The 11,580-nt window shown below is 41.6% G+C and overlaps 1 protein-coding gene across 1 annotated transcript in view; it reads left to right on the forward strand.

Moving 5' to 3' along the window:
- Nucleotides 1-270: 270 nt before the first annotated feature.
- LOC110536435 (phospholipid-transporting ATPase ID) overlaps nt 271-11,580 on the forward strand; it is a 59,097-nt gene continuing 47,787 nt past the window's right edge. Inside the window, exon 1 of the mRNA XM_036936446.1 lies at nt 271-1,135. The gene's annotated coding sequence lies outside the window, so the exon portion shown is untranslated. The remainder of the gene's footprint in view (nt 1,136-11,580) is intronic.

Consider the following 11,580-nt stretch of genomic DNA (forward strand, 5'->3'; position numbering starts at 1 on the left):
GGAGAGAGAGAGAGAGAGAGAGAGAGAGAGAGAGAGAGAGAGAGAGAGAGAGAGAGAGAGAACATGAGACAGACGAGAGAGGAGTGTGAGGGAGGGAGGGAGAGAGAGAGAGAGAACATGAGACAGGCGAGAGAGGAGTGTGAGGGAGAGAGAGAGAGAGAGAGAGAGAGAGAGAGAGAGAACATGAGACAGATGAGAGAGGAGTGTGAGGGAGGGAGAGAGAGAACATGAGAGAGGAGAGGAATTTGAGGGAGAGAGAGAGAGAGAGAGAGAGAGAACAGACAGAAGAGAGAGGAGAAGAAAAATAGAGAAAAATTTGAGGACTTTTTGAAACCGTGAATGATTGAGTGAGGGAGGGAGGAGTTGAGAGAGACAGAGAGAGTAAAGGAGAGCGTCAGAAAGCCAGAGGAGGGAGGAGTTGAGAGAGACAGAGAGAGTAAAGCAGTGTCAGAAAGCCAGAGGACGGAGGAGTTGAGAGAGACAGAGAGAGTAGGGCAGTGTCAGAAAGCCAGAGGAGGGAGGAGTTGAGACAGACAGAGAGAGTAAAGCAGTGTCAGAAAGCCAGAGGACGGAGGAGTTGAGAGAGACAGAGAGAGTAAAGGAGAGTGTCAGAAAGCCAGAGGAGGGAGGAGTTGAGACAGACAGAGAGAGTAAAGCAGTGTCAGAAAGCCAGAGGACGGAGGAGTTGAGAGAGACAGAGAGAGTAAAGGAGAGTGTCAGAAAGCCAGAGGACGGAGGAGTTGAGAGAGACAGAGAGAGTAAAGCAGTGTCAGAAAGCCAGAGGACGGAGGAGTTGAGAGAGACAGAGAGAGTAAAGGAGAGTGTCAGAAAGCCAGAGGACGGAGGAGTTGAGAGAGACAGAGAGAGTAAAGCAGTGTCAGAAAGCCAGAGGAGGGAGGAGTTGAGAGAGACAGAGAGAGTAGGGCAGTGTCAGAAAGCCAGAGGACGGAGCGGATACAGAGAATGAGGGAGGGGTAGAGGAGGAGGAGGAGTTAGTGTGTGAACGATGAAGGGATAGCCTTGATGAAATCAACAGCTTGTTCATTGGTCGGACTTTCCCAAGACTGCATGGTGGTCTGCACGTCTCACACACTCCCCGTCGGACACACACGCACGGCTGTAGCCGGGACTAACGGTAAGAGCGATGGCAAGCCTCTTGACCTCAGGATCAGGGTTAGGGTGTGGGAGGGGTGGGGGTGGGCAAACATACAGGAAGTAGTGGTGAACGAAAGTGAGTGTTCCTCTCTCCATCTTCTCTCTTTTCTTTTCTGGGGACTCCTGAAGTAAAGTAAAGCAGTGGAAAGACTGAGTGAAGGAAGGAGTTGGTTTCTAGGAATGACGATCCAGGAGTGAATAGTTTGGGAAAGAGAGGGGGGGGGGGCGAGAGAACGAGAAAGGGAAAGAGAGGGGGGGGGGCGAGATAACGAGAAAGGGAAAGAGAGAGGGGGCTAGAGAACGAGAAAGAGAAAGAGAGAGGGGGCGAGAGAACGAGAAAGGGAAAGAGAGAGGGGGCGAGAGAACGAGAAAGGGAAAGAGAGAAAAAGCCATAACTTTGGAATAGTTTTTGTGACTTTTTTTTCTCTAATCTTTACAACATCACTTCAATGCCTTCTAACCTTTAAACAACCATCTCAATGCCTTCTAACCTTTAAACAACCATCTCAATGCTTTCTTTGTCTGTACAAGGTAGTCTGTTACATATTAGACATGAATGTTTATTGCTGATTGTTTCTCTTCCTACGGTCTGGCCTAATTCTCTAGTAAACAAGGTTTGACATTTTTCTGTTGGAGAGAATGTCAGAACGGGAAATACTCTTCAGAACTGAGAAGTCATTTTGGGATTGATCTTGATGATGATGAGGAGGAGGAAGATTCTGATGGTAGTTTAACATTATGCCATGTGAATACTTGTGTTTTGATCTAGCTGTTTGACCAGGTGTTGTGTTAGTGTGTCATTACCCACAGACGGGCTATTCTCCAGAGTTACTGCTGTGTTACACTGGGGCACTACCTTGACATAGATCTGTTGTCGCACCGCAGTGTCCCTCTCAGGCCACTGTCCCTCTCAGGCCACTTTCACCTGGTGAGCTCACAGTCCCCTGCAGCCAAACTAAAGACTGAAGGGGTCAAATCATCTGCTCAGATCATTGATACGACTGTGTGCTACGGTCAAAGGAACGAGTCAAAACTGTTTTATGACGACAAATAAATATTAGAGCTATTAGCCTTGAAGGGTCAATGAAAGCGTTGTGTTGTTATCTGGTAAACTGAGAGGGGACACTCACACCTGGCTTTGTGGACTGAGAGGTCAGGTGAATTATTCAGCAGTTGATTGTTAATAGTTTTTGTGTTCTCTGTGCTCCGGTCTAAAAGAGTTGTCCTGTTAAAGACTGTCACTGTCGTGTAGACTGATCCTTCTCACTTCTCTCCCCTCCAACACCACAACTTTTCATTGACGTCAGTGCATCAGACAGTACGTGGTCAGGTGAATTCCACTGCTTTTACAGGAAGTGTTACTCATCTACAGACTGTATCCACCCAAGGTGCTTCCGTATCTCCCCTAACCACTGATTTCTGATCAGTTCTCCTCAGCCCAGGTCAAACCTAGATGATCAGAACCTAAATATTACATCTGTTCCTGGATCAGTGGTTTAAAAGTCATAATGATAACTCTCCCAAAACATGATGTTACTCTAGTCGATGATGTCATCTAAACAGTAAGTGAACTCAACCAGGAAGTGTGAGTCTGAAATGGCTCCCTGTTCCCTTTTTTTTAGTTCAGTACTTTTGACCAGGCTCCAAAGTAGTGTACTATTTAGGAATTAGGGTGCCATTGAAGATGCACACAAGTTCACTCCATCCTGAAAGTAGTTCCCAGGGTTGGGGAGTAACGGATTACCGAAACCCCCCCAAAAATGGTAACTGTAATCCGTTACGCTAACAGCAAAACATATTGTAATCAGATTACAGATACCTTTGGAAAAAAATAGACGATTACATGCCTCATGAGTGTTGTTCAACTGTCACACTCCATTAGAACCCCAAATATAAACTTGTTTTTCTCTAATGTTTGTAAACATTGTAAATGTAAACAAACCACTGTATAGCCTCATAACATGGTTAAAACGATCATTGTGACATCATGGATGGTCATTCTTTGCGTCTATAGCTCTGTCTATTAATCTGAGAGTGGTTACATTTCTCCAGGCCAATACCACAGCTTTTTACCAAAACAGAGGCAGGGCGACCGTTTTGTTATTGTTTCATCGGTGGATTTGCCCTTTAAACAGGTGCATATTATCAAGATACCAAAGTGTCACTAACAACAAGGTAAACAATAGGCCTATAGCAAGCGCAGCATATGGATCTCATTTATCACATGTAAATAGCACTTTTCAGTACTGCTCAAAGCCATGCCATGAGCGCAGCCTTTTATTTGTCAACTGGAATCAATGACCCAATCAGTCCTCCATGACAACACAATGATGAACAACACAGTAGGACTGGCTAATAAGTCCTTAGTTTTGGGGTTATACTCAGGTAAAACTATTTGGCTAATCTATACTTCCATATTTCCAAGTCCTGTTCTTGAAGATCAAGAGGTATAACATTTATAGGAATGACTGGAATTCTGATAGGACTTTGGTTTTTAATGTAAATATATAATTTAATCATGTTATTATATGTAGTAGAAAGCGATGGGTTAGAAGAAGCCCACATAACCAACCCATAAAGTAAAACTTAACATCCATAAAAGGCCAGCTATGTAAACCTTAACATGGATTTATCCTGCAATAGATGTCGTTCAATTGGTAACATACATTTTGTCTTCTTCTAATGCCTCAACCCCATTTAATCCCGATTTTTTTCCCCCCAGACATGAAAATATCCAAATCAAGTGTCATTAGTAACCCTTTGAAGTAATCAATCATTATTTTTCAATTTTGTTATGAAAAAGTAGGTGAAAAAGTGTGTTTTATGGTCGGTCACAATTGTGACCGGTGGGATAATGTTACATATACTGAATTAACATATTTCTCCTATGCAGTTATCAAAGTTCTTAGAAATCCCAACCAAGTTATTAACACATTTAAAACTGTCACTAGCAGTCCCCAGCCCAGTTATTAACACATTTAAAACTGTCACTGTTCTGCTTCTCCTCACCCCTTAGTGACTTGTCTTTTCTTCCTAGAGTCTGTTGTTCTGCTTCTCCTCATCCCTTAGTGACTTGTCTTTTCTTCCTAGAGTCTGTTGTTCTGCTTCTCCTCACCCCTTAGTGACTTGTCTTTTCTTCCTAGAGTCTGTTGTTCTGCTTCTTCTCATCCCTTAGTGACTTGTCTTTTCTTCCTAGAGTCTGTTGTTCTGCTTCTCCTCAGCCTTTAGTGACTTGTCTTTTCTTCCTAGAGTCCGTTGTTCTTTTCTATTTTTATTTTTCAGCCCTTTTTTTCGCTCATATCTCCTTTTCTACTGTCCATGGTACAGTGGGGCAAAAATGTGTTTAGTCAGTCACCAACTGTGCAAGTTCTCCCACTTAAAAGATGAGAGAGGCCTCATCAAAGGTACACTTCAACTATGACAGACAAAATTAGAAAAAAAAATCCAGAAAATCACATTGTAGGATTTTTAATGAATTTATTTGCAAATTATGGTGGAAAATAAGTATTTGGTCACCTACAAAAAAGCAAGATTTCTGGCTCTCACAGACCTGTAAATTCTTCTTTAAGAGGCTCCTCTGTCCTCCACTCATTACCTGTATTAATGACACCTGTTTGAACTTGTTATCAGTATAAAAGACACCTGTCCACAACCTCAAATATTCACACTCCAAACTCCACTATGGCCAAGAGCAAAGAGCTGTCAAAGGACACCAGAAACAAAATTGTAGACCTGCACCAGGCTGGGAAGACTGAATCTGCAATAGGTAAGCAGCTTGGTTTGAAGAAATCAACTGTGGGAGCAATTATTAGGAAATGGAAGACATACAAGACCACTGATAATCTCCCTCGATCTGGGGCTCCACGCAAGATCTCCACGCAAAATACTGTAGTACAGACATAGTGTCTGGTTGGTCAGTAATACTGTAGTATTAACATAGTGTCTGGTTGGCCAGTAATACTGTAGTATTAACATAGTGTCTGGTTGGTCAGTAATACTGTAGTATTAACATAGTGTCTGGTTGGTCAGTAATACTGTAGTATTAACATAGTGTCTGGTTGGTCAGTAATACTGTAGTACAGACATAGTATCTGGTTGGTCAGTAATACTGTAGTATTAACATAGTGTCTGGTTGGTCAGTAATACTGTAGTATTAACATAGTGTCTGGTTGGTCAGTAATACTGTAGTATTGTCATAGTGTCTGGTTGGTCAGTAATACTGTAGTACAGACATAGTGTCTGGTTGGTCAGTAATACTGTAGTATTGTCATAGTATCTGGTTGGTCAGTAATACTGTAGTATTGTCATAGTGTCTGGTTGGTCAGTAATACTGTAGTATTAACATAGTGTCTGGTTGGCCAGTAATACTGTAGTATTAACATAGTGTCTGGTTGGTCAGTAATATTGTAGTATTGTCATAGTGTCTGGTTGGTCAGTAATACTGTAGTATTGTCATAGTGTCTGGTTGGTCAGTAATACTGTAGTATTAACATAGTGTCTGGTTGGTCAGTAATACTGTAGTATTGTCATAGTGTCTCGTTGGTCAGTAATACTGTAGTATTAACATAGTGTCTGGTTGGTCAGTAATACTGTAGTACAGAAATAGTGTCTGGTTGGTCAGTAATACTGTAGTATTGACATAGTGTCTCGTTGGTCAGTAATACTGTAGTATTAACATAGTGTCTGGTTGGTCAGTAATACTGTAGTATTGACATAGTGTCTGGTTGGTCAGTAATACTGTAGTATTAACATAGTGTCTGGTTGGTCAGTAATACTGTAGTATTGTCATAGTGTCTGGTTGGTCAGTAATACTGTAGTATTGTCATAGTGTCTGGTTGGTCAGTAATACTGTAGTATTAACATAGTGTCTGGTTGGTCAGTAATACTGTAGTACAGAAATAGTGTCTGGTTGGTCAGTAATACTGTAGTATTGACATCGTGTCTCGTTGGTCAGTAATACTGTAGTATTGTCATAGTGTCTGGTTGGTCAGTAATACTGTAGTATTGACATAGTGTCTGGTTGGTCAGTAATACTGTAGTATTAACATAGTGTCTGGTTGGTCAGTAATACTGTAGTGGTTGGTCAGTAATACTGTAGTATTGTCATAGTGTCTCGTTGGTCAGTAATACTGTAGTATTGTCATAGTGTCTGGTTGGTCAGTAATACCGTAGTACAGAAATAGTGTCTGGTTGGTCAGTAATACTGTAGTATTGACATAGTGTCTCGTTGGTCAGTAATACTGTAGTATTGTCATAGTGTCTGGTTGGTCAGTAATACTCTAGTATTGCTGTATTCTACTCTAGTATTGTTATATTCTGTTAAATTCTGTTCCAGTCTGTTCTATTCTGTTATATTCTGGTCCAGTCTGTTCTGGTCCAGTCTGTTCTATTCTGTAATATTCTGGTTCAGTCTGTTCTATTCTGTTATATTCTGTTCCAGTCTGTTCTGGAACAGTCTGTTCTATTCTGTAATATTCTGGTCCAGTCTGTTCTGGAACAGTCTGTTCTATTCTGTTATATTCTGGTCCAGTCTGTTCTGGAACAGTCTGTTCTATTCTGTTATATTCTGGTCCAGACTGTTCTGGAACAGTCTGTTCTATTCTGTTATATTCTGGTCCAGTCTGTTCTGGAACAGTCTGTTCTATTCTGTTATATTCTGGAACAGTCTGTTCTATTCTGTTATATTCTGGTCCAGTCTGTTCTGGTCCAGTCTGTTCTATTCTGTTATATTCTGGTCCAGTCTGTTCTGGAACAGTCTGTTCTATTCTGTTATATTCTGGTCCAGACTGTTCTGGAACAGTCTGTTCTATTCTGTTCTATTCTGGTCCAGACTGTTCTGGTCCAGTCTGTTCTATTCTGTTATATTCTGGTCCAGTCTGTTCTGGAACGGTCTGTTCTATTCTGTTATATTCTGGTCCAGTCTGTTCTGGAACAGTCTGTTCTATTCTGTTATATTCTGGTCCAGTCTGTTCTGGAACAGTCTGTTCTATTCTGTTATGTTATGTTATATTCTGGTCCAGTCTGTTCTGGAACAGTCTGTTCTATTCTGTTATATTCTGGAACAGTCTGTTCTATTCTGTTATATTCTGGTCCAGTCTGTTCTGGAACGGTCTGTTCTATTCTGGAACAGTCTGTTCTATTCTGTTATATTCTGGTCCAGACTGTTCTGGAACAGTCTGTTCTATTCTGTTATATTCTGTTATATTCTGGTCCAGTCTGTTCTGGTCCAGTCTGTTCTATTCTGTTATATTCTGGTCCAGTCTGTTCTGGTCCAGTCTGTTCTATTCTGTTATATTCTGGTCCAGTCTGTTCTGGAACGGTCTGTTCTATTCTGTTATATTCTGGTCCAGTCTGTTCTGGAACAGTCTGTTCTATTCTGTTATATTCTGGAACAGTCTGTTCTATTCTGTTATATTCTGGAACAGTCTGTTCTATTCTGTTATATTCTGGTCCAGTCTGTTCTGGAACGGTCTGTTCTATTCTGTTATATTCTGGTCCAGTCTGTTCTGGAACGGTCTGTTCTATTCTGTTATATTCTGGAACAGTCTGTTCTATTCTGTTATATTCTGGTCCAGTCTGTTCTGGAACGGTCTGTTCTATTCTGGAACGGTCTGTTCTATTCTGTTATATTCTGGTCCAGTCTGTTCTGGAACGGTCTGTTCTATTCTGTTATATTCTGTTCTATTCTGGTCCAGTCTGTTCTGGAACAGTCTGTTCTATTCTGTTATATTCTGGTCCAGTCTGTTCTGGAACGGTCCGTTCTATTTTGTTATATTCTGTTATATTCTGGTCCAGTCTGTTCTGGAACAGTCTGTTCTGGAACGGTCTGTTCTATTTTGTTATATTCTGTTATATTCTGGTCCAGTCTGTTCTGGAACAGTCTGTTCTATTCTGTTATATTCTGTTCTATTCTGGTCCAGACTGTTCTGGTCTGGTGCGGTCTGGTCTGTCATCAAGGCTTCCTTCTATTGTGCTCTACTATCAGCATATAATCAAGGCTTTCTGTCTCTACAGGTTTTATCTATGTATTATCATACTTCCTAAAAGTACTTTAGAGAGAAAGAGATTTTGTCACACTTTGTGTGTTAGTTAGTGTGTAAATGGGTCAGCAGTGTAGATACTGTGTGTACCTGTAACGTGTAACAATAGCTCAAGAGGTGTGACATCTTATGCAGCCGCTGTGAATATTGTAAAGGAGTCACATTAGTCTTCTGACACACACACACACACACACACACACACACACACACACACACACACAAACACAAACATGGGGAGGCCACCCTTAGCAATCTCCACTCCACTTCCTCTGCTCTCCTTCAAGCAGCTCTAACTCAAGCGTCATTTGCGCTCAGGAACAAGGCCAGCTTCAGTGCAGCATACAGACAGACATACAGTACATTAACAGAGACGTCTAATTATAACCAGGTAGCTGATAACAGCAGAGAGGTGTTATCTGTTGACAGAACTAAGATCAACTGAACAGGACGTCTCAGAATGACAAGACATTTACAGTTAAAGTCGGAAGATTACATACACCTTGGCCAAATACATTCAAAGTTTTTCACAGTTTTTCACAATTCCTGACATGTAATCAGAGTAAAAATGTCCTGTTTTAGGTCAGTTAGGGTCACCACTTAATTTTAAGAATGTGAACTGTCAAAATAATAGTAGAGAGAACTATTTATTTCAGCATTTTTCTTTTAGCACATTCCCAGTGGGTCAGAAGTTTACATACACCAAATTAGCATTTGGTAGCATTGCCTTTAAATTGTTTAACTTGGGTCAAACCTAGCCTTCCACAAGCTTCCCACAATAAGTTAGGTGAATTTTGGCCCATTCCTCCTGACAGAGCTGGTGTAACCGAGTCAGGTTTGTAGGCCTCCTTGCTCGCACACACTTTTTCAGTTCTGCCCACAAATTTTCTATGCGATTGAGGTCAGGGCTTTGTGATGGCCACTCCAATGCCTTGACTTTGTTGTCCTTCAGCCACTTTGCCACAACTTTGGAAGTATGCTTGGGGTCATTATCCATTTGGGAAGAATCAACAACAAGTGGGACACAATCATGAAGGGGAACGACATTTATTGGATATTTCAAACTTTTTTAACAAATCAAAAACTGAAAAATTGGGCGTGCAAAATTATTGGGGTATGTCTCTATCAGTTTTCCACATCGAGAGACTGACATTTTTTCCCATTCCTCCTTGCAAAACAGCTCGAGCTCAGTGAGGTTGGATGGAGAGCATTTGTGAACAGCAGTTTTCAGTTCTTTCCACAGATTCTCGATTGGATTCAGGTCTGGACTTTGACTTGGCCATTCTAACACCTGGATATGTTTATTTTTGAACCATTCCATTGTAGATTTTGCTTTATGTTTTGGATCATTGTCTTGTTGGAAGACAAATCTCCGTCCCAGTCTCAGGTCTTTTGCAGACTCCATCAGGTTATATTCCACAATGTCCTGTATTTGGCTCCATCCATCTTCCCATCAATTTTAACCATCTTCCCTGTCCCTTCCCTGTCCCTGCCACCACCATGTTTGACAGTGGGGATGGTGTGTTCAGCTGTGTTGCTTTTACGCCAAACATAACGTTTTGCATTGTTGCCAAAAAGTTCAATTTTGGTTTAATCTGACCAGAGCACCTTCTTCCACATGTTGGTGTGTCTCCCAGGTGGCTTGTGGCAAACTTTAAACAACACTTTTTATGGATATCTTTAAGAAATGGCTTTCTTCTTGCCACTCTTCCATAAAGGCCAGATTTGTGCAACATACGACTGATTGTTGTCCTATGGACAGAGTCTCCCACCTCAGCTGTAGATCTCTGCAGTTCATCCAGAGTGATCATGGGCCTCTTGGCTGCATCTCTGATCAGTCTTCTCCTTGTATGAGCTGAAAGTTTAGAGGGACGGCCAGGTCTTGGTAGATTTGCAGTGGTCTGATACTCCTTCCATTTCAATATTATCGCTTGCACAGTGCTCCTTGGGATGTTTAAAGCTTGGGAAATCTTTTTGTATCCAAATCCGGCTTTAAACTTCTTCACAACAATATCTCGGGCCTGCCTGGTGTGTTCCTTGTTCTTCATGATGCTCTCTGCGCTTTTAACGGACCTCTGAGACTATCACAGTGCAGGTGCATTTATACGGAGACTTGATTACACACAGGTGGATTGTATTTATCATCATTAGTCATTTAGGTCAACATTGGATCATTCAGAGATCCTCACTGAACTTCTGGAGAGAGTTTGCTGCACTGAAAGTAAAGGGGCTGAATAATTTTGCACGCCCAATTTTTCAGTTTTTGATTTGTTAAAATAGTTTGAAATATCCAATAAATGTCGTTCCACTTCATGATTGTGTCCCACTTGTTGTTGATTCTTCACAAAAAAATACAGTTTTATATCTTTATGTTTGAAGCCTGAAATGTGGCAAAAGGTCGCAAAGTTCAAGGGGCCGAATACTTTCGCAAGGCACTGTAGGTTGCTCTTCTGTGAGGATAAGACTGACACCAGATATAGGTTGCTCTTCTGTGAAGATAAGACTGGCACCAGAGATAGGTTGCTCTTCTGTGAAGATAAGACTGACACCAGAGATAGGTTGCTCTTCTGTGAAGATAAGACTGACACCAGAGATAGGTTGCTCTTCTGTGAGGATAAGACTGACACCAGAGATAGGTTGCTCTTCTGTGAGGATAAGACTGACACCAGATATAGGTTGCTCTACTGTGAAGATAAGACTGACACCAGATATAGGTTGCTCTTCTGTGAGGATAAGACTGACACCAGAGATAGGTTGCTCTTCTGTGAAGATAAGACTGACACCAGAGATAGGTTGCTCTTCTGTGAGGATAAGACTGACACCAGATATAGGTTGCTCTTCTGTGAAGATAAGACTGACACCAGATATAGGTTGCTCTTCTGTGAGGATAAGACTGACACCAGAGATAGGTTGCTCTTCTGTGAAGATAAGACTGACACCAGAGATATGTTGCTCTTCTGTGAAGATAAGACTGACACCAGATATAGGTTGCTCTTCTGTGAGGATAAGACTGACACCAGATATAGGTTGCTCTTCTGTGAAGATAAGACTGACACCAGAGATAGGTTGCTCTTCTGTGAGGATAAGACTGACACCAGATATAGGTTGCTCTTCTGTGAGGATAAGACTGACACCAGATATAGGTTGCTCTTCTGTGAGGATATGACTGACACCAGATATAGGTTGCTCCTCTGTGAGGATAAGACTGACACCAGATATAGGTTGCTCTTCTGTGAGGATAAGACTGAATCCAGAGATAGGTTGCTCTTCTGTGAGGATAAGACTGACACCAGATATAGGTTGCTCTTCTGTGAGGATAAGACTGACACCAGATATAGGTTGCTCTTCTGTGAGGATAAGACTGACACCAGATATAGGTTGCTCTTCT

Source organism: Oncorhynchus mykiss, chromosome 11 (assembly GCF_013265735.2).
Source record: "Oncorhynchus mykiss isolate Arlee chromosome 11, USDA_OmykA_1.1, whole genome shotgun sequence".
Classification (NCBI taxonomy): Eukaryota; Metazoa; Chordata; class Actinopteri; order Salmoniformes; family Salmonidae; genus Oncorhynchus; species Oncorhynchus mykiss.